Raw genomic sequence first — 19,468 nt, 5'->3', positions numbered from 1 at the left:
TATAGGCTACACATGTAACCTAACCGACCCTATATGGGTGTATATGGTTATTTGGTATTTGTAGGCTAAATGAACACTTTTTAACGCATTTTACTGTGTGTAGCCACATCGCAGAGGGACTGTGACGACTGGAGAATATTCACTTATTCAGTCATAAGAGGAACAGGCTGTTTTGCTCCTCGACGCACTGGTCGCTTACCTCGAGGGGTTCCGCCGCTGTCCAGGGTGCTGAAATTCGCTATTCCTCACAGCAGAGCTCCGGAGACGCTTTGTATAATCCTCTGCGCGGGGGCCACCGAAACGCAGAGTCCCAGCTGATGTTGCCGTACAAGTTACGTTAAAGAAAATCCCATCACAGCCACCGGTCAAGAGAGACAAGGAAAAAATAAATTAGAATGAAAGACCTATAAATAAAATTGACGAAGCTCAACAGTCTCGCGGTACCCTACAGTATAGCTCTCTTATGACTGCAACGTGCTGCCTTTTGCCGGTGCAATTATAGGGTTTCTTCGTCATTTGCTTCTTTCCCGAATAGGCATCCCCGCCACCTCTCCCTCACTCTTCTCTCTTTCTTTTGCGCTCTCTCTCTCTCTCTCTCTCTCTCTCTCTCTCTCTCTCTCTCTCTCTCACACACACACACCCCTCGCTTGACTGCTCGCCCCGTGTTTCTTCCTCAGTGTCCCTCTCTCCCGTGCTGCCGCACCAGGGAATTGAATTGAATTTATGGTCAATTTACTTATGTAGAAGGGGAGCGCGTCTGTTTCGCACAGCCTGTGCCCTTCCCTTTACCCACTCTCTCTTCTCTCTCTTCAAGCGAACATTTTTTATTATAGAGCAACAGTTTCGAGAGAGAGAAGGGGGGGGGGGGGGGGGGGGGGGGGGGGGGGGGGGGGGGGGGGGGGAAAGAGAAAGAGAGAGAGAGAGAGAGAGAGAGAGAGAGAGAGACGGAGAATAAGAATAATGACATAGGCAACACCCGTGATGGTTTGAATGTGGCCCCTTCTTTCCCAGGATGAGACTGCATGCACATGCACTGTCTCATTAGCTTTCAGAACCACGTCCAGGCAGTCACTGCATACAGCTATGCTGCTTGAAATCAAGGAGCCATAGAAATCCCGGTCTCATTTTATCTTTTGAAGTACTGTATAATTCCAAATTCACAGACATGATATCGGTATCACATTAAGTGTATAATGCACCTTGATTAGGTCTTTCACAAGTCAATCAGTGCGGATTATATGGAGGGTTAGAAAAAGACTGACTGATTGGCTGATCATGTTTGGATCAGAAGGTTTATTCCTTGCTCTGAGTCAAAGTGAATGCATAATGAGCGGGTGTGAAATATTGAGTTTCCCACAGGTCATGACCATACAGTAGAAGAGATAACCAGAGGGCTCCATCACCACAGTACTTTCTTCTATGTTGTCAAGTGTACAGTATATATGTACTGTATAGCCTATAGCTGCGAAGACCAAGTAGACTAGAATGTCCCATTTATTTTCTCCCTTTACTTTATGCAATTATGGTCAGTGTTCTTGAGTTCTTCAAATCTACTGTACCTTATGCACTCATTGTGACAGCTGCAGCAGCCCCTCCGGTCAGTCTCTCCTGGCCCGTCCTAAATTTGCTCTTGCTTTAGAACTTGAGCTGGATCCTCCTCGGGATCATCAGAGTGGCACCGGAATATAATTAGGTTAACTTGGCGTGTCGGTGACTGTGTAGCATTGCAGCTCGCTATAGTTCCATGACTGGCGAGCCCCCCACCCCCCTCCCACCATCAAAGACATCTGCCACTGACCCTTGTTTGGCAAAAGGCCAGATTACCCCTTGGTGACATAACGACTCTACATGTCCCCAATGATGGCATAACATATCTGCCTTGTTCTATGTTGCTCCCAGCTAGGCTTTCTGCTCCTCAAAATCACTGCCTCCAACTCATTACTGTCAAACACATCGGGGGATGATTTCTTCACTTGTTGAGGGTGCAGGCATGGGGGATAATCTGTACAGATGCCAATGCAGAGGTATACTGTATGTGTGTATCATTCTGTATTTCAGCAAACTCTTCATGCTGGAGTGCTATTTGTTCTCATCTCTGCATGATTTACAGGTATACGCGCTATAGGCTACAATACATTATTCATATTCTTTCCACGCAGACTTACACCTGCTATTTCCAACTTTTATAATAATAATAATAATTTTAATTCAGCCTAATATATATATCTTTATTGAAAGGATAATCCCTCATGAGATGCCTCGTCTCATTTTAGAGGGCGTCCTCGACACAAATGAACAGTTACAATACATACAGTACACAAACAATACAACATCCATACTGTACACGCAAACATAACAAAAGCTTTCCCAAAGATAGCCGTACAAACATGCAAATGTAATAATAATAATAGACAACATCATCGAATAAGCAATGTATAAATATGAACAATATGAAAAAAGGCAGCACTTTGTTTGTTGTGGAAAGACAAAGTCCAAGAAAGATTAGCAAGATTAGAAGCATGAGCATGATGTTAGAAGATGAGTGAAAATCGATTCTTTAAATACATTGAAAGAAGTGATGGTTTTTTAATTTAATTTATTATTAATTTAATCATTGGGTCCTATTGTTTAGTCTTACAATGCCATTGTTGGTCATGATATTTTCATATAAATACTGCAAAAACTGCCTATAATATTGCAGCAGGGAAGCAGTGTTTTTAGACTCTCTGAGAGAGAGAGAGAGAGAGAGAGAGCGAGAGAGAGAGAGAGAGTCTAAAAACACTGCTTCCCTGCTGCTGCCCCTAGAGGTCATGCTACTCTTTGTACCACGCAGGGTCAGGGAGGTAATATTCTTTCACTATATCTTGTTTGGGAAGTGTTATATGGACCAGTTTCATGGCACGTAGTGTTTCTATGGCACCTGAATGTGCTTACAGTAGCAAGTTTCATGGCAATGCATTCAAATGTTAGATTGACTCACTCATATCAAACATGGATGAAAGGCAGCCAACGTATCAGGAGCTCATGGCAAGGCTCAGGATAACTTAGGTGTTTATAGACACACACATGTCATGCACACGCGCGCACACATTACCGTACATTTGAGAAAGTATAGTCAGTTTTGCAAACTTCCTATTCAGTTTGCAAGCTGACTGGAGGGTTATAGGCAGTTTCAATTTGAGACAGCCTCTTTTTAATCAAGTTCTCTTTTGCCAACAAGATTAGTGTGCAACTTGTCTTCATGGAGCAGTGCCCTGTTGGCCAGGTGGAGCTAATCAGTGCTGATTACACCTCAGTAATGGCTGTGCCCAGGGCACCCCTCTGTGGATTCCTCTATAGGGTAAGTAGGCAGACTAATGTGACCCTTTTTTTTCAGTAAAGGTTGTGTTCCCATATTATAATTTTAATGACATGGAACACTCAAATGAAATGAATGATTAACAGTCCAAGTGATGCCCATAATTTGCGCCTCATGGGACACTGGGCTCAGGGCTATACACACACAACACCAGCAGAGAGAGACAAACATGGCTCAATGGTGCAAAGTTATAAAGGAGTCAAGGACTTTGATTTAAATGCAAAGCAAGCAACACACCCACCAAGGCGGGGCTACATGTAGCCTATGGTGCACTGATGAGTGTTTGTGTGTGTGTGTGTGTGTGTGTGTGTGTGTGTGTGTGTGTGTGTGTGTGTTACATGGTCAATAAAGCAGACGCTTTAACCCATTATTGTGAAAAGGACCAGATTTGCCACTTTACTTGGACCGCTTCTTTCCACCACTACGCCAAATCGCTTTGCCAAAAACAACTGATCTACAATCTCACAGTGGTTGTAGATCAGCTATCTTTTGGGGCAAATGTCGCCCCCGAATAGGGATGCTGAGGTTCAAGTGGTTAATTACTGTTGTAAATTCAGTTTGTATCGTTCCTCAAATTGCTGTGAAAGTGATCCCAGTGATTTAAAAAAAGAAAAAAATATATGTATGTATAGTAATAGTTCGTGTGGAGATGGAGGAAGACGGAGACGATCACAATAGATGTTATCGTCACAGGTTTACAGGTGCAAAGAAGTGGCTAAAATTCGAAATTTTGTGCGACCTCCATCGTTTTGTAGTCTTCAGAAAGTGTCAGAGCACGCTGGACGCCGGTGGTCCCTCCACACCCATATACTACTCCACTGACTGATGTGAAACTGACCACTATCAAAGCATCGATCAGGCAGCCTTCCTTCCCCGTATGGTGAAGGTTCATTTGTCAAATCCCATGACAGGAGCTCAGTCAAACCAGTTTAATAATCCACAAAACCTCAAGTCAGACCATTTGACTTCCACTCTGCTGATTTCAAAATAACGGTGTTTGTGACAAGTCTTGTGTTGCTTGTTGGGCACGTCTCCTCACAGGATTTTATGCTCTACTGAGCTTACCTGCATGTGTAGTTTATTTTTCATATTATCTAGCAAAAAAAAAAGCACACGAGGGAGAGGGAGGGAGAGTTAACAACAAATCTCTCTCTCTCTCTCTCTAAACATATATGGGTGCACTCCAATGGTGTTGGGTTTGCGCTCACTCCCCTGGTTTCATATCCTCCTCTTGTCTGTGTACCTCCACCCTCCTTCCCTCACACACACACACATGCACACACAACTCCCGTCGGCCTTATATAGCCGACGGGAGTCGCTTTCATCTGTGCTGCACTATAAACAGAGCTTCTTACCATTTCAAAGATGTTACCTGTGTTTGGTTCATCCTGCTGGGCACGGGCAGATGGGGAGGGGTGTGCATTATAGGTGGCCACACTGCTCATACTGCTCATACAGCCACACACTGCTCATACAGCAGGACACGGCTCATACAGCAGGACATGGCTCATACAGCCACACACTGCTCATACAGCAGGACTTATACATGGCTCATACAGCAGGACACGGCTCACAGGCAGGGTTTGGCAGAAAGAGAGGTCAAAGTCTGTGTAGTTTGCGCGCGTGCGTGCGTACTTGTGACTTGTGATTATTCATACTGTCGCTGTCAGGTGGAAACCTTGTATGTAAAAACCATTCATTTTCAGGACACTAATCTGGTTTCCATTGGATTCAGTGGGCCTTATTATCCACTCTGCGCTTGACTGATTGATGAATAGCAGTTTGCAAAAAAACCCAAAAAGCACAGGAAAGTACAGTGCCAATTAGCGATGAGCGCAACACACAATCAGTAATTTGAGCCCTTGTTGGCTAGATACCAAATTAAGAAATGATTGGTTTTGAAATGAGGTGTCATGGTCTTGTGCGAGTGTCCAAATGGAAGCACACACATCTCAAAAAATTGAGAGGTGCTGAACAAAAAATACGTACAATGAATATCTGCTCCCAGGAAACTTTTGCGATCACGGTGCAATGTTGTTTACCCCACAGACATTGCGCTTCAAGTTAAGACCAGCTCGGATAAGGCCAAGCTGGTCTTCTTATCACTGGTGCGGGTGATTCCTTGGTGTTTAGGGAGCACGTTGTTTGGATTAGGCCCCTGGGTGGGTTCACATTGATTGCAATCAAAGTCCGTCGGGGCTGAACACAACACTCAACAATTTAGACATTTCTGAGAGGCTCAGCAAAGTCAGCATTGAGGCTGAAATGATAATTATTTAACTCGGGCATATTATCCATATATCCATTTACAGTTTAACCATATGGGCGTGTCTGTCACCGTCAGCCAATTTGCCATATTGGTCCCCAAGCCATGTTGTGACCCATAGGGCAGACGCTGTAGTGTGAGGCGGCTTGGTGTACACATGCACTGACACTCCTCCTATCAGCCACATGTCCATTCCAACACGCATAACGGTGTCTCCACCTGATATGTTTAATTAATGTAACAAAAACACATCCATCACAAGATGTAAAATGTACGGTTTAATAAAGAAAAACGATTAGGCATCGAGTGTGAATAGTGTCTAGCCTCAAAATAGAGGTTACACTTTATGTGAGATGATAGATCGTCTATTTTAGTATTAGACGATACTAGTATCAATTTAGGAAAATAAAACAATATATGCAGTTTAAATGATACAGTATATGTAGATAGAAGGTTCTCTCCTGATGGCGAGAATATACAGTACAGTATGGGTTACATGTATGCATACATGTACAGTACACCTGCATTTGTCTGTCTGTGTAGTACAGTATATTGTAGGTATATGCATCAGCCAAACATGAATTTGGGAGTCCTTCATATGAAAAGGTTCGAGAACTACTGCAGGAGGTTAATCCAGCTGAGCATGCAGGCTCTCTAACACACAAACAGCACCGTAGATCACAGGATCTTCAAATTCAAAGAATATGTCAGTGGCAGTGCTGCACTACATACAGTAGGTGTGTTTGTGGGGGCGGATTTCATTGAACCAGGAAAAAGGAAGTTGCGGTGTGTCGTCATGCGCGTGTTCACATATTCAGGTGTTTTATCTATTAGACAGGCTTATGGCCTTTGGAAGCCTGCTAGAAGCTTTTCGAAGCATTTGTGTGGGTGTATGTGTGTGTGTGTTGTTTTTTTCCTAAAGTGCGCATCTTTGTTGATGGTGAGTGAGGGTTTACGCTGCATTACTTTAGAGAGAGTGAGAGAGAGAGAGAGACGAGGGGGAGTGAATGAGAGAATAAACAAGGTCTTCTTCCGAGATAAAACTCATCTTAGATCAGCATGTTGAGTTTTTGGCAGCAGATTGCTTGCCCAAAAAGAGAATTTCCATATTGTGCAAGTGTGTGAAATAATGTGAAAACAATTATTGGGAATAACACCGTATCGGGTATGAGGGACAACAATCGGAGCTATCTGTACCTGTGGGTTATAAAGATTGTATGAATCATTTTGCTGTTGAATGTAACATTTCTAAGTTAATGGCTTTCCACCTTTGAATGCTTATTCATATTTATGGTTCGTTAGTTTTAGGCTTTCAATTTCTTTCTTATATTTGCGATAAGCATTTTCCGCTCCACGCCAATATAGCAGATGAAATTGAGTGGTGGGGATGAATTCTATTGAAGTGTAGAGTTCTCATTGTACACTTAAATTCAATTCATGAGGGGGAGAGAGAGAGAGAGAGAGAGAGAGAGAGAGAGGTGTGAGATTAGAGTGAACATTGGAGAAAAGCAAAGGGATTAGTGAAGGTAGGAGAGCGAGGGCAGGCGAAAGGATTGTGTCGCTAGGCGAGTGAGCTGTGAGGCTGAGAGCAATGTTGTGCACAGTACGGTTTGACACGTCATGGGGTCACCCTGGGGGAACTTTGGTAGGGGAAAGAATTGCTGCGCCTCATATGGCTCGATTACCTGCGAGGACCCAAACTTCCAATTTCTGCCTCATTACCCATGACTGTCCAGAATTCTTCAACAGAGAAATGGTCCTCTTCCCTTGAATGTTGATCCCATCGGGGGGGGGGGTTATGTTAGGAGTGAGTAGGCTGACTTATGGGTTCAGAGAATAGAATAAAATAAAATAAATGGAATTGGTGCTCCGGATAATTAAATTGTTTTCCTACCCTGTTTTTGACCCCCTCAGGACGCCTAAACCTCACACCTGCTTGTTGTCTAAATGCAGATAAAATACAGTACATGGTACAAGTATTACATTTTTTAATGCATACCTTACATTACGAGACTGGGTTTCAGACAGTGACTTGATCTTTGGTTATTTTCCTAGAAAGAACATCCAAAATCACTCCTAGAAATAAGGAATCAATCACATCAATAGGCTGGTCATTTCAGCCCAGAGATCGTCACACCTCTCAAGGATAATTCCTTTTTGTCAAATTATCTCGAGGCTTCACAGCTCCCCAGAGATGTTTGGAGCCGTGGTCCCAGCTTGCCAACCAGCGTTGCAATCATCGTTTGGCATTTGGGTGCAGCCAGGTCCATCGAGCTTGAGAGGGGACAGAGAGAGACATATAGTGCATGGGTCCAATCTCTCAATAGACCAAGACAAGTGTGTGATGATGAAACCTTTGTGTAACAACTAAGAAGGCCCGGTCAAAGAGAAAAGCAGACCCGTTGCTTCACCTTTACAGTAATGTAAGCTCCCTCTGCAAGGCTTTCATTTTATGTGGACTGATAATCTGTCTAATGCTCTGTGGCAGGTTCGCCTGCGAGGCGGAGAAGGTAACAAGTTACCAAAAGATTGCTGTGAGATCCCTGACACCAGCAGTGCTGCGGTGTGATCTGCAGAGTTGCCCCACTCGTCTATACTAAGCTCTCGATTGATGATGATGATGTAATGATTTGTGAAGCCACCGTCCGTGACACCATAATTGGCATTCCCCGGCTGATTCAAAATAATTAACTATTATGGATTTTCACATTATTTAAACAAGCTCTATACATTACATTTGACGTTTTCATTTTCAAGTTATTCGATGCCGTAGTAGCTCAACAGCTGTTTTTACCCACAGATTAATATGTAGGTAAACAATTACTGACCAATTAATATATGCTACTTCACACTTCACACTTTCTTTTTCTTTCTAATTGCTGTCACATTGCTGTGTAATTAGGGCCCGAGCACTGCACAGTAGTGTGAAGCCCTATTGAAATCGCAATTCTTCTTCTTCGTGTTCGGCCATCCTGTATATCACGTCTATCCAGTGGTTGGCGTAGGCGAGTGCAGCTGCATTTGGTTCGGCCAGGTCACCTCCAGTACATTTAGTCAGGAGATATATATAATACATTTCTTACCAAGAATTCTCTTCACCAATGTGTTTGTAAAGGTGTCTACTAACACATTGGTTTCTATTCAACCACCCTAGGAGTGGTTTTGACAGCTGCTGAAAGTTGGGGTACCATCAACAACCAATATATGGCGAAATATTCTAAATTTCATTATACCGTAACACTTTGGATCCTTATGACGAGTATAACTGTGCTATAAATTAATGACGATGGGTACAGCGGCTCATTTTAAGGCGTTTGATATCGCATATCATTTTTGGAACCGCTCCGGTTGCTATGCACGGTTGCCAGGGTCAAAAGTTTCTCAATAGCCATTAGCTTCTGTTTTAGACCACGCCTTTGCAAGCTTTTTTCTTGGAAACTAATGCGCTGTCTGTGGTGTTGACCAGATCGGCCTAGTCTTTTCTGATTTCCGGTGAGCGCGATGGGAACAGTATTGAACTGATTGTCATGCAGACTTGTGGTTAGTGTCATTGGACTTAGTTCAGAGGCTTGTCCTTGTCCATTGTTGTAGCTTATCCCAGGCCCCTCTTCTGATTGGTTGATCTTTGATAGTTCCTATTTTGTGCTATAACTTTTCAATGGTTTATCGTACAGACTTGTGGGTGGTGTCATTGGACTGGTTCAGAGTCTTTGACCTTCATTGCTGTAAGTTAGCCTCGCCCCCTCTTCTGATTGGTCGATATTTGCTAGTTCCTACGTATTTTGTCCTATAAACCTTTTAACGGTTTGTTATACAGACTTGTGGGTGGTGTCGTTGGACTTGGTTCAGAGTCTTTGACCTTCATTGGTGTAAGTTAGCCTCGCCCCCTCTTCTGATTGGTCGATATTTGCTAGTTCCTACGTATTTTGTCCTATAACCTTTTAACGGTTTGTTATACAGACTAGTGGGTGGTGTCATTGGACTTGGTTCAGAGTCCTTGTCCTTCATTGGTGTAACGTAGCCCCGCCTACCTTCTGACTTTTGAGTCACGTCACTTGATTCGTTTGAAAGTCCTTGTCCATGATTGTAGTCAAATATCCCCGCCCCCTATTCTGATTCGTCGACATGTCATAGTTTCCATCAATTGCCATAACCTTTGAACAGTTGAACATCATTAGAGTTACTTATTTTTCCTTTTTTAATTATAAAAAGTGATTGAAAATGTTTTGAATAACTTTTAACACAATTCTTCTCTTCTTGGGGGTCCTGGCACCAAACATTTTCAGTCTACGGCCATATATATACATATATATTAATTTGGCAGTACCAGTTGTTTGACAACAACTGGTTTCGAAGACATTTGTACAATTGGCTATATTGCTGCATTTGTGTATATAGGCACAGCACCCAGCACGGAATCAGAGAGTCACTAACATTGGTTAGGTAGGTCTACAGCACAGAGAATCACTAACATTGGTTAGGTAGGTCTACAGCACAGAGAATATGAATCACTAACATTGGTTAGGTAGGTCTACAGCACAGAGAATATGAATCACTAACATTGGTTAGGTAGGTCTACAGCACAGAGAATCACTAACATTGGTTAGGTAGGTCTACAGCACAGAGAATATGAATCACTAACATTGGTTAGGTAGGTCTACAGCACAGAGAATATGAATCACTAACATTGGTTAGGTAGGTCTACAGCACAGAGAATATGAATCACTAACATTGGTTAGGTAGGTCTACAGCACAGAGAATATGAATCACTAACATTGGTTAGGTAGGTATACAGCACAGAGAATCACTAACATTGGTTAGGTAGGTATACAGCACAGAGAATATGGCCTACTGTAGCTCCTGGGGTCGCTCTCTGTAGGGACGGGCTCTCTCTCTCTCTCATGCTCTGTCTCTCTCTCTCATTGTGAATTCATGTGTGGATTCATTCATTGATCATGGCTCTCATTAACTAGACAAAGGACGGTTCCCCGGACTCCCTATCTGCTCCCTCACATTCAGACATAATCGTCCATATATTTGACCTTCTTGTGGCGTGTACAGTGTGTATTGGGGATTCGCAAGGTTAGGTGTAGGTGGGATATGCTGTACGTGAAAAGACTAATTGAAATTCCCTTGTGTAAACTGATGGGAAAGCAATCTTCTAATGTCCTTACACACATGTGATAAGGCTGCTGTCGTTTGTCGCAACGTGTGACTACCCAAGGTCATCTGAAGTATTCTGTCGGCTTTCTGTCCAAAACATAAGTCTGCCAGGGCTCAAGGTTGTCCCACCGTGAAGGCAGCAAGCGCATGAGGGCTCTCTGGCAGACATTTTGAGCCCCTGTGAACATTTCCCATAAGTCTGCATTGCTGCAGACATTGCTTGAAGGAATTATTCACAGATCATAGTGTTAAAACCAGGAATGATTCGAAATGAAAACGAATAAATAAAACATAATCTCTGCCATCCATGTCTGCCAGATAATAAATGACACATGGAAAGAGTTGACAGGAAAAAATGTACATGCAAGTATAATCACATAGCTCACTGTTGATTCAGCAGTGTGTAGTTGTTTGGCAATAATAATAATGGCAACATGACGATTAACAAATCTTTATCTGATTTACCTTTTTGTGTTAAGGGCATAGAGACTGTGGGCTGTATTTTGCGTGTCTTAAGTACCAGGTCTTATTCCCTAACTTGAGTAAACTAAAGACCTGGAGGCGTGATCAATGCCATTTGGCTATTCTGAGTGGCCAAATGGCATTGCCTCCAGGTCTTTAGTTTACTCAAGTTAGGGAATAAGACCTGGTACTTAAGACACTCAAAATACAGCCCTATATTTCTAATCTTGCGTGTGCACCAGCACCAACCACCACCACACGCACGCACAGCATTTACGCATGCACACGCACACATGCACACATGCACACGCGCACACACACACACACACACACACACACACACACACACACACACACACACATACACACACACACTCTTATGTAAAATGTCTACTTTTGAAGAATGCCACCCTTGGCGATATTTCATTTGAATGAGCTCTTCAGTTTGACAGAGTATTCCTTTTGCAGACAGTCAATAGGCTACTTGTTAAGACAACATGACAGTGGTTTGATTCACTATGCAATTTGACTACTGACAGTTGACTCGCTGACTTTAAATGATGCTGCATTATACCCTGTCAAATGGTATGGACGGATGCACAGTCCACATTATATATCGTAAGCGCTGGGTTGAGGGTGCTTCAAATGTAGTGAACATCCAATCCAATTGAGCTCCACAGTCAGTTTCCACGAGTAAATGTCCCATTCATTTTATTACCTTATTAGCTATAATGTCCTAACAATCTAAAGTAGACTTACCACCACCGGGCTCCTGGTTGTAAAACGATGCTATACTACCGATACAGTATGTACCGGTATGTTCCTGTATTCGCAATGTCATGGAGAAATAGTTCACTGCCCACAATCCTAATCCTAATGTGTAGCAGCGCTGAGCGATGGGAGCTAGCATTACTATGGAAATGTTAGTTTTATTTCGTTTTTGAGTGGTGCCAGCCACAGCAATGTGTGTCCCTCTGTGTATGTGTCCACGTGTCCGTCCGTGCAAGCATGGAAATAGTGTTTGTTGACCACAAAGTGTCACAGTTGCAGCCAACTGCAACTGGTTTCTGTAGAATTATTGAAAGTCCCGACATGCATTCTGAGAAATGTTGTGTATAGCCTAATTTAAAGTTTGAAATGTCCTTTTGTGTTGTTCCTTTTCTAGTATTACCCTAAGTGATTCCCAGCGCCTAATTACTATCTGCAAATGATGTTTTTAGAGCAGCAGTGTTTATGAGCTCATTATGAGTATTTGCTAAACCAGGATCAAACAAATGGTTCAGACAAAGGATAGGGATAACAAGAACACGTTCTAACACTGTGTGTGTGTGTGTGTGTGTGTGTGTGTGTGTGTGTGTGTGTGTGTGTGTGTGTGCGTGTGTGTGCGTGTGTGCGTGTGTGTGTGTGTGTGTGCGCGCGTGTGTACGTGAGAGAGAGATAATTGCAGCCAGTATATGGAGAGTGTGCATGTGTCACATGTTCAGACTCGCAAAGTCACAAACTCCTCTTTGCGTATGAATGGCGCTGTATAGAGGGGGGTGCATTCATTCGGTCTCTAAGAGAGGGCAACAAGGTCAACAAGCATGTGACGATAAGGGGCAAGAAAAGATGGAGCAAGAAAAGATGGAGCGGGAGATAATTAGAAAACGATAAGGGTTGGAGTACAGATCCGAGAGGCGGATAAGTGGAAGGAAGAGGAGGTGAAGGACAGAAGCAGAGGAGAAGATAAGGACAATGAATAGATGAATGAGCAGATGGAGAGCTATACAGAACAGTGGTTCCCAAAGTGGGGTCCGGGGACACCCAGGGGTCCTTGAGGGAGTTCCAGGGGGGTCCGCAGCTAAATGATAGTTTGGAGCCAAATGGACCCTTATGGGTCTGTAACTCTGAGAGTGTACAAATGTTACATTTGTACACGCTCGGAGTTAAATTAACATTGATTTTACAATATAAATTGGGGGTCCCAGAGATAGAAATGCCATTAAATCGGGGTCCGTAGATTAATGCATGTCAAACTGGGGTTCCTTGAAATTAAACAGGTTGAGAATCACTGCTACAGCCGTTCTCTTATAGAGGTCCCTGGCATATCTTTTCTAATGGGGGTCTGTGGCCTAATTAGTGTCAATTTGGGGGTCCTTGACATGAAAACCTTTGGGACTGCTATACAGAACATAGTGAATGAACGCTGCCATAGAAATGCTGTAAAATAACTTCCGGTATTTACTCAAGTACTTCCAATTTTCAGTATACTTTTACTTCTACTCCACTATATCATCATATATCTCAGAGACAAATGTACTTCTTTACTTTTTTTAACTACAATTATTTGAAAACTTTAGTTTACTAGGCCTACTAGTTAACTATTTTATGGTTTATATATATTTTGGTTATTAGTTCACAATGTGTCCCAATGCACACATTCTGAGCTTGTAGATCTGCTACAGTATTTAATAAAAGGTTTTTTAATACATTTTGAACTTGTGAAACATTCATTTGGAACATTCTGCTTAAGGAGTATATACTTTCTACCTTTGGTACTTTTAACATTAGTATTTCTAGTTTCTATGTTCCAGTATCATTTACTGTATTTTACCTAAGTGTAAAATGTGAGTACACCAGTGGGGAACGGTAATTGCTTCAGGGCGGGTTGACTCCTCAATGACACTATACGATACGGCCATACGGCACTTTACTTGCCACGCCACACATTGATTGTGCTTTGTGACCTTTGTCCTGAGCACATTGTCCCCTGGCTGCCTGTACTCTGCACGTCTGGTTAGAAAAATAGATATGCAAATCGACAGTGGTCAAGGAGGGAGAATGTACGGTATTCTGGATTGGAGCAACAGTGTGCCTGGGGGCCCTAACGTGGCCCCTGGTGTGACTATACTGTCATGGCAGACCGCCTGGACAGTGTTTGTGCGGATTGGAACAACATGGTCCATGGGGGTCCCCTATAATTATGTCTTTGTTTCTTTATTATTTTGAACAGAAGTTTTTTTGTTTTTCAAACAAAAAGACAGCGGAGGCCACTGAGATTGAGATGCAGGAGCATATAGGGTGGCAGCCATGATGAGATGGAGGCAGGAGCATAGGGTGGCAGCCATGATGAGATGGAGGCAGGAGCATATGGGTGGCAGCCATGATGAGATGGAGGCAGGAGCATAGGGTGGCAGCCATGATGAGATGGAGGCAGGAGCATAGGGTGGCAGCCATGATGAGATGGAGGCAGGAGCATAGGGTGGCAGCCATGATGAGATGGAAGGCAGGAGCATATGGGTGGCAGCCATGATGAGATGGAAGGCAGGAGCATAGGGTGGCAGCCATGATGAGATGGAGGCAGGAGCATAGGGTGGCAGCCATGATGAGATGGAAGGCAGGAGCATATGGGTGGCAGCCATGATGAGATGGAAGGCAGGAGCATAGGGTGGCAGCCATGATGAGATGGAGGCAGGAGCATAGGGTGGCAGCCATGATGAGATGGAGGCAGGAGCATAGGGTGGCAGCTCTGGTGTGGTGAGGTAGCCTTAGGGCAGTGGAATGATAGATTTACACAATGCTCAAACGCTGACCTTTCAGTCTTACCAGAGTGGTGGAGGACGCCCACACCTCTCTCTCTCTCTCTCTCTCTCTCTCTCTCTCTGTCTCTCTGTCTCTCTTCAATTCACCCTCCTTCTCCCTCCCTCCATCTCTCTCTCTCTCGCTCTCTCTCTCTCTCTCTCTCTCTCTCTCTCTCTCTCTCTCTCTCTCTCTCTCTCTCTCTCTCTCTCTCTCTCTCTCTCTCTCTCTCTCTCTCTCTCTCTCTCTCTCTGTCAAGGGCTGGGGGAAGTATTCTACAATGAACTGTTTGTGTTTGGGCCAAAATATTCGTTCCGGAAAAAAGTTGTACCATGATTAATTTTATTTCTGGCACAACAAAAATGGCTATATGGCTGACTAGGAAGAAGAAAACCGAGGGAACTGGGAACACAGACCCAGTACAGTGCTTGAAGGACTGGTGGCAGCACGCCTTAGGGTGGAGTTTGCCTATACCACAAACTAGTGGACAATTTAGAGGCTTTTCTGTGTGGACGGGGAATTGTGCCTTTCTTTTTGAAAAAGAGATGTGACATTTTTTATGTAATGCATAGTTTTAATAAAGGTGCTTTTAAAGGTATAAGTCTCAATTCACCCTCCTTCTCCCTCCATCTCTCTCTCCCTCCCTCTTATGCTCTCTTTCTCTCTCTCCCTCCCTCTCTCTCTCTTCCTATAGCTGCCTCTCTCTTTCTATCTACTGTATCTTTCTGTGTGTCTCGAGGTCACGCTCATCCTGCCTTTCTCTCTCTATAACTTTTTTTTAAAGGAACAGAGAATCACCTTGTGCTGGCCGCATTCCTGTAGCCTTTTTTGTGTTCAATACTCAAGATAATGGTCAGGTTTAAACCACCCAGCTCCACTGGAAAAATAGCCTACTCTGTAATAGATAGAGTAGGCTAAGCGAGGGGTTATCGCTGCCAGGTCTTTGGAGATCGTTTGCCTGCAGATAGGAGAAAACCAAGAGGAATGATATTCACCCCTTTCCCCCGCATGCATTAGAAACCTGTCAAAGTCGGTTTGCTCTAGTCATTATAGCTTCTCTGGAAATACTGCGGTGCGTAAGAAAAATAACAAAACAAAAACACAAAACACTATCTTATCATCCCCTGCCAACAATACGTTATCCATATTCTCGTCTTGTATTTCTCAGTTTCTCCTCTTCCCCCTACCATGCAAACACTGCATTCTTATATCCATCACTCGCATTCTCAGTTTTCCCCTTTTGGGCTCTCGCCCCTCGGATCTCCTCTCCCATATTCTCCTCTTCCCACCCTATAGCTCGCCAACTTAAAAGCATGGATGGGTGGAAACTCTCCACCCAGCAACAGTGACCCAATTACTGTAAGTTGTCCCTCCCTGGTCGGATGTTGCAGTGTCCTTCCCCAGGGATTCAGCCGGCTGTGTGCAGACCATCCATCACTCTGCTCATGCCACACTCCCTCTCGCTGTTTATTACCCTGATACACAAGCACGTATGCACGCTCACATATGGTACACACACCAAAGCATACACATGCCTGCCGAGCACTGCTCACACAAAGCATGCGCAAATTCAGTATGTATTGTATACGTATGTGCATACAGTGTGCATGATCCTGTATACATTGATTCACACTAAAATACACACAACACAAAATACGTAAATACTTGGATCATGTACATATGCATACATGTTCGTGAATGCGCGCCCACACACATGAACGCACGCACAAACACACACATGCACGAGCGAGCACCAATGCACATGCACGCACACGCACACATGCACACATGCACGCACACACACTCACACTCACACACATCATTCACAGGCACAGCCTTGCCCTTTCCATTCACAGTTATGGGTGGGTGTGTGACACTTGTACTGTAGATGATGATTATTTCCTCTTGTTCCAGCACCTCATCCCACCTCCACTCTTTGCTTATATAATCCTGTCTGTGTTTTTCACAGTCCTGTCATCAGAATGTGATGATTGGGTCTGGCGTCAGGGGGGAGCATGCAGCATTTATAATCTGCAGAATCCACTCTCTGCACCAGAGATGATGGAAGCCAGGACTGCAGAATTAATGCTATCTACTAGCTCAAAAAAGTTGTTGTATTTGTTTTTCTTCTACAAAACACAAGTTTTTATGACATTGTATCTGTGGCTTTTGGCTCTGCGTTGTATTGAGTTTGGGATAGATCATGATTTTGTGCAAAGAGGCCCCGTCCCACAAACTTTGTAATTTGACTGATATACCTTGTTCACATGACAGAGAGACAGAGAGAATATGTATCGATTTGTGTGAGTTTTGGACATAATATGTAGTAGCAAAGTTTTGAAAGAAAACCGAAATTGGCAGCAGATCTTGATGGATTTGGATTGTACGACTTATGGTTCATTAAGAGTACAAACCCAAAACTTGAAGTGAACCGTTATAGTGCAAGCATGCGGTCTGATCGCTACAGCGGTGCCTGAGATTATCTGATCAAAGACAGACACAAGAACAGACATACGTCCAGACAGACAGGGCAGGGGTGAAAACATAATCCCTGCCCTCACCCCCCGCAGTTCTGGCCTGGCAAAGATAAAAACAAAATAGACAAAAAAAAAAGTGCTTCCTTCTATGCATGAGGAGTCCAAGCTGCTTCTTTTCCCCAGACAGGGGAGAGTTTCCCCAGCCGGACGTAGTGCGTGGAAGGAACACGTTATTCCGACCAGTTCCTTTCCCCTCCATCAGGCGCCCCGGCTGGCCAGGGGGAGGTAGTTTAAAGACCAGGAATACTGCATGTTTTTGTGAGGGTACCTACCCTCTGGGACATGCAAACTCCACACTGAAAGGCCCTTTATCTCCTATTCTATTGATTTTCTACAGGCAAAATAATCTGAAAGCGCAACTGAAAGTAATCGGATTGCAAAACAATCAGATTACATGATTTTAAGTAATGTAGTGGATTACCGATTGAAAGTTTGAGCAAATGTCTGATTTAACAACTCATAAAAAAGCACTACTGTCTGTCTGACAGGTCCTAATTTCATTCCCCATGCGAAGCCAATTGTTTGCACACAAATGACAAGTTTCCATTCACCACTATTCAAATAATAATTGTATATTCCAGAACTTATTATTTCATCAGCAAACACATTCACAAATATTCTTCCCCCCCCCCCCCCCCCCCCCCTCTCTCTCTCCTCAATGTGATGTGTCAAAAACACAAAAAGATAAAATATGGAAATACAAGGCTTCTGCCTGACAGCGACGGCATACAAAATATGAAGGTCTGTATATGCTTGATAAACTACATATATCTTTAGGAATGTACAGTGCGATCTTCTCAACATCTATATGCAACTCAGACAGCCAAAAATGATTATCTCTGAGCAAGAAACTAGACAATTCAATAAACATTCTATTGAACGATGGAGACAAGGGAGAGTGGAGTTCAGTCTCTAATTCGCGGGCATTAGTTCAGTGACCAGAAGTGCTGAACCAGGCTTCGATTGGGTTACCACCACCGCCCTCGTTGCTTAACAAGGATCTGTCATTCCCTCCCTCCCTGTCCCCTTGTCCCTGGCTGTCTTTTGTTCCTGTTTGTTCTGTCTGTCTTCGACTCCTCCTTGGCCTTTGCCTATGTGTCTTTCTCCTCCTCCCACGCCTCCTCGGTGGTTCAATCACGACTGACAGCAGCTGCCGGCAAAGCAGGCCAGAGGGGTTATCAGTCCATCTGCCAATCAAAACCTGGCTAAAGTGTAGACAGTGTAGACGCGACACAGAAAATCGGCTTGGAAGTCAGGAGGTCATTCAGAGCTTGAAAGTGTGTTTTTGAGTGCACAGTAACATCGTGAGCGCTCATTTAACTCTGAGAGTATACAAATGGGACCAAATGGAACAGGTGCATTTGATTACATTCTGTACACTCCGGAGTTAAATGGCTTTTTGGTAAATATATTAACATTACATGTCTAAATTGTCTAATTAGAATAGCATGGTTGTAATCTGGCAGAACACAAATGAATGTGCCATCTGTTCCGTCGTCTGTGTTCTATGACTCGCCACATCCAAAAGAAACAACGGCATCAGAAAGCCAGTCAGGCTTTTGGTTGTCCAGTCCCAGCTACAGTACTGTAGGTCAGGTGTTGGCCCTCAGCAAGATTGATGGACGCCCAGCAATGGCCAAAATTAGTTTCTGTTTTATAAGTGCCAATTCACCCTTTTGTCAGCCTTCTGACTAACCAGCAGGCTCTTTCTGCCTGGTTCCGCCTTGTTTATGTTGAATTTGCTAGAACATCTTTTTGGGGGAAAAACAAAAAACAAACATGATATTCCTAGTCACCATGCTGCATCGGCGATGTTCCTTTTTACTGACACCAAGTTTAAAATAAGAATTGAGTGCACAGAATATCAATATGAAGCAACTGAAAAACATGTTATTTCAATGGTAGTGCGGGAGAGTGAGGACTTTTGTCCAACCACGAAACGGCAACCAATGGGTGCGAAGAGAGGCACAACCACGGGCGGGACTCGACAAAGTCGGGTCTTTTTTTACCAACACATTCACTCGGATTGCAGTCAGAGGAATAAACACTAGCAAACACAGGCCAAGATTCTTGTTCAAGTGGCAGGCATGGTCACATTTGGTTGTAGAGAAAAAAATTACAGTA

Source organism: Protomyctophum bolini (assembly GCF_963924005.1).
Source record: "Protomyctophum bolini genome assembly, chromosome: 19".
NCBI lineage: Eukaryota > Metazoa > Chordata > Actinopteri > Myctophiformes > Myctophidae > Protomyctophum > Protomyctophum bolini.
The sequence above is the reverse complement of the archived record's forward strand: the minus strand, read 5'-3'. Positions refer to the sequence as shown.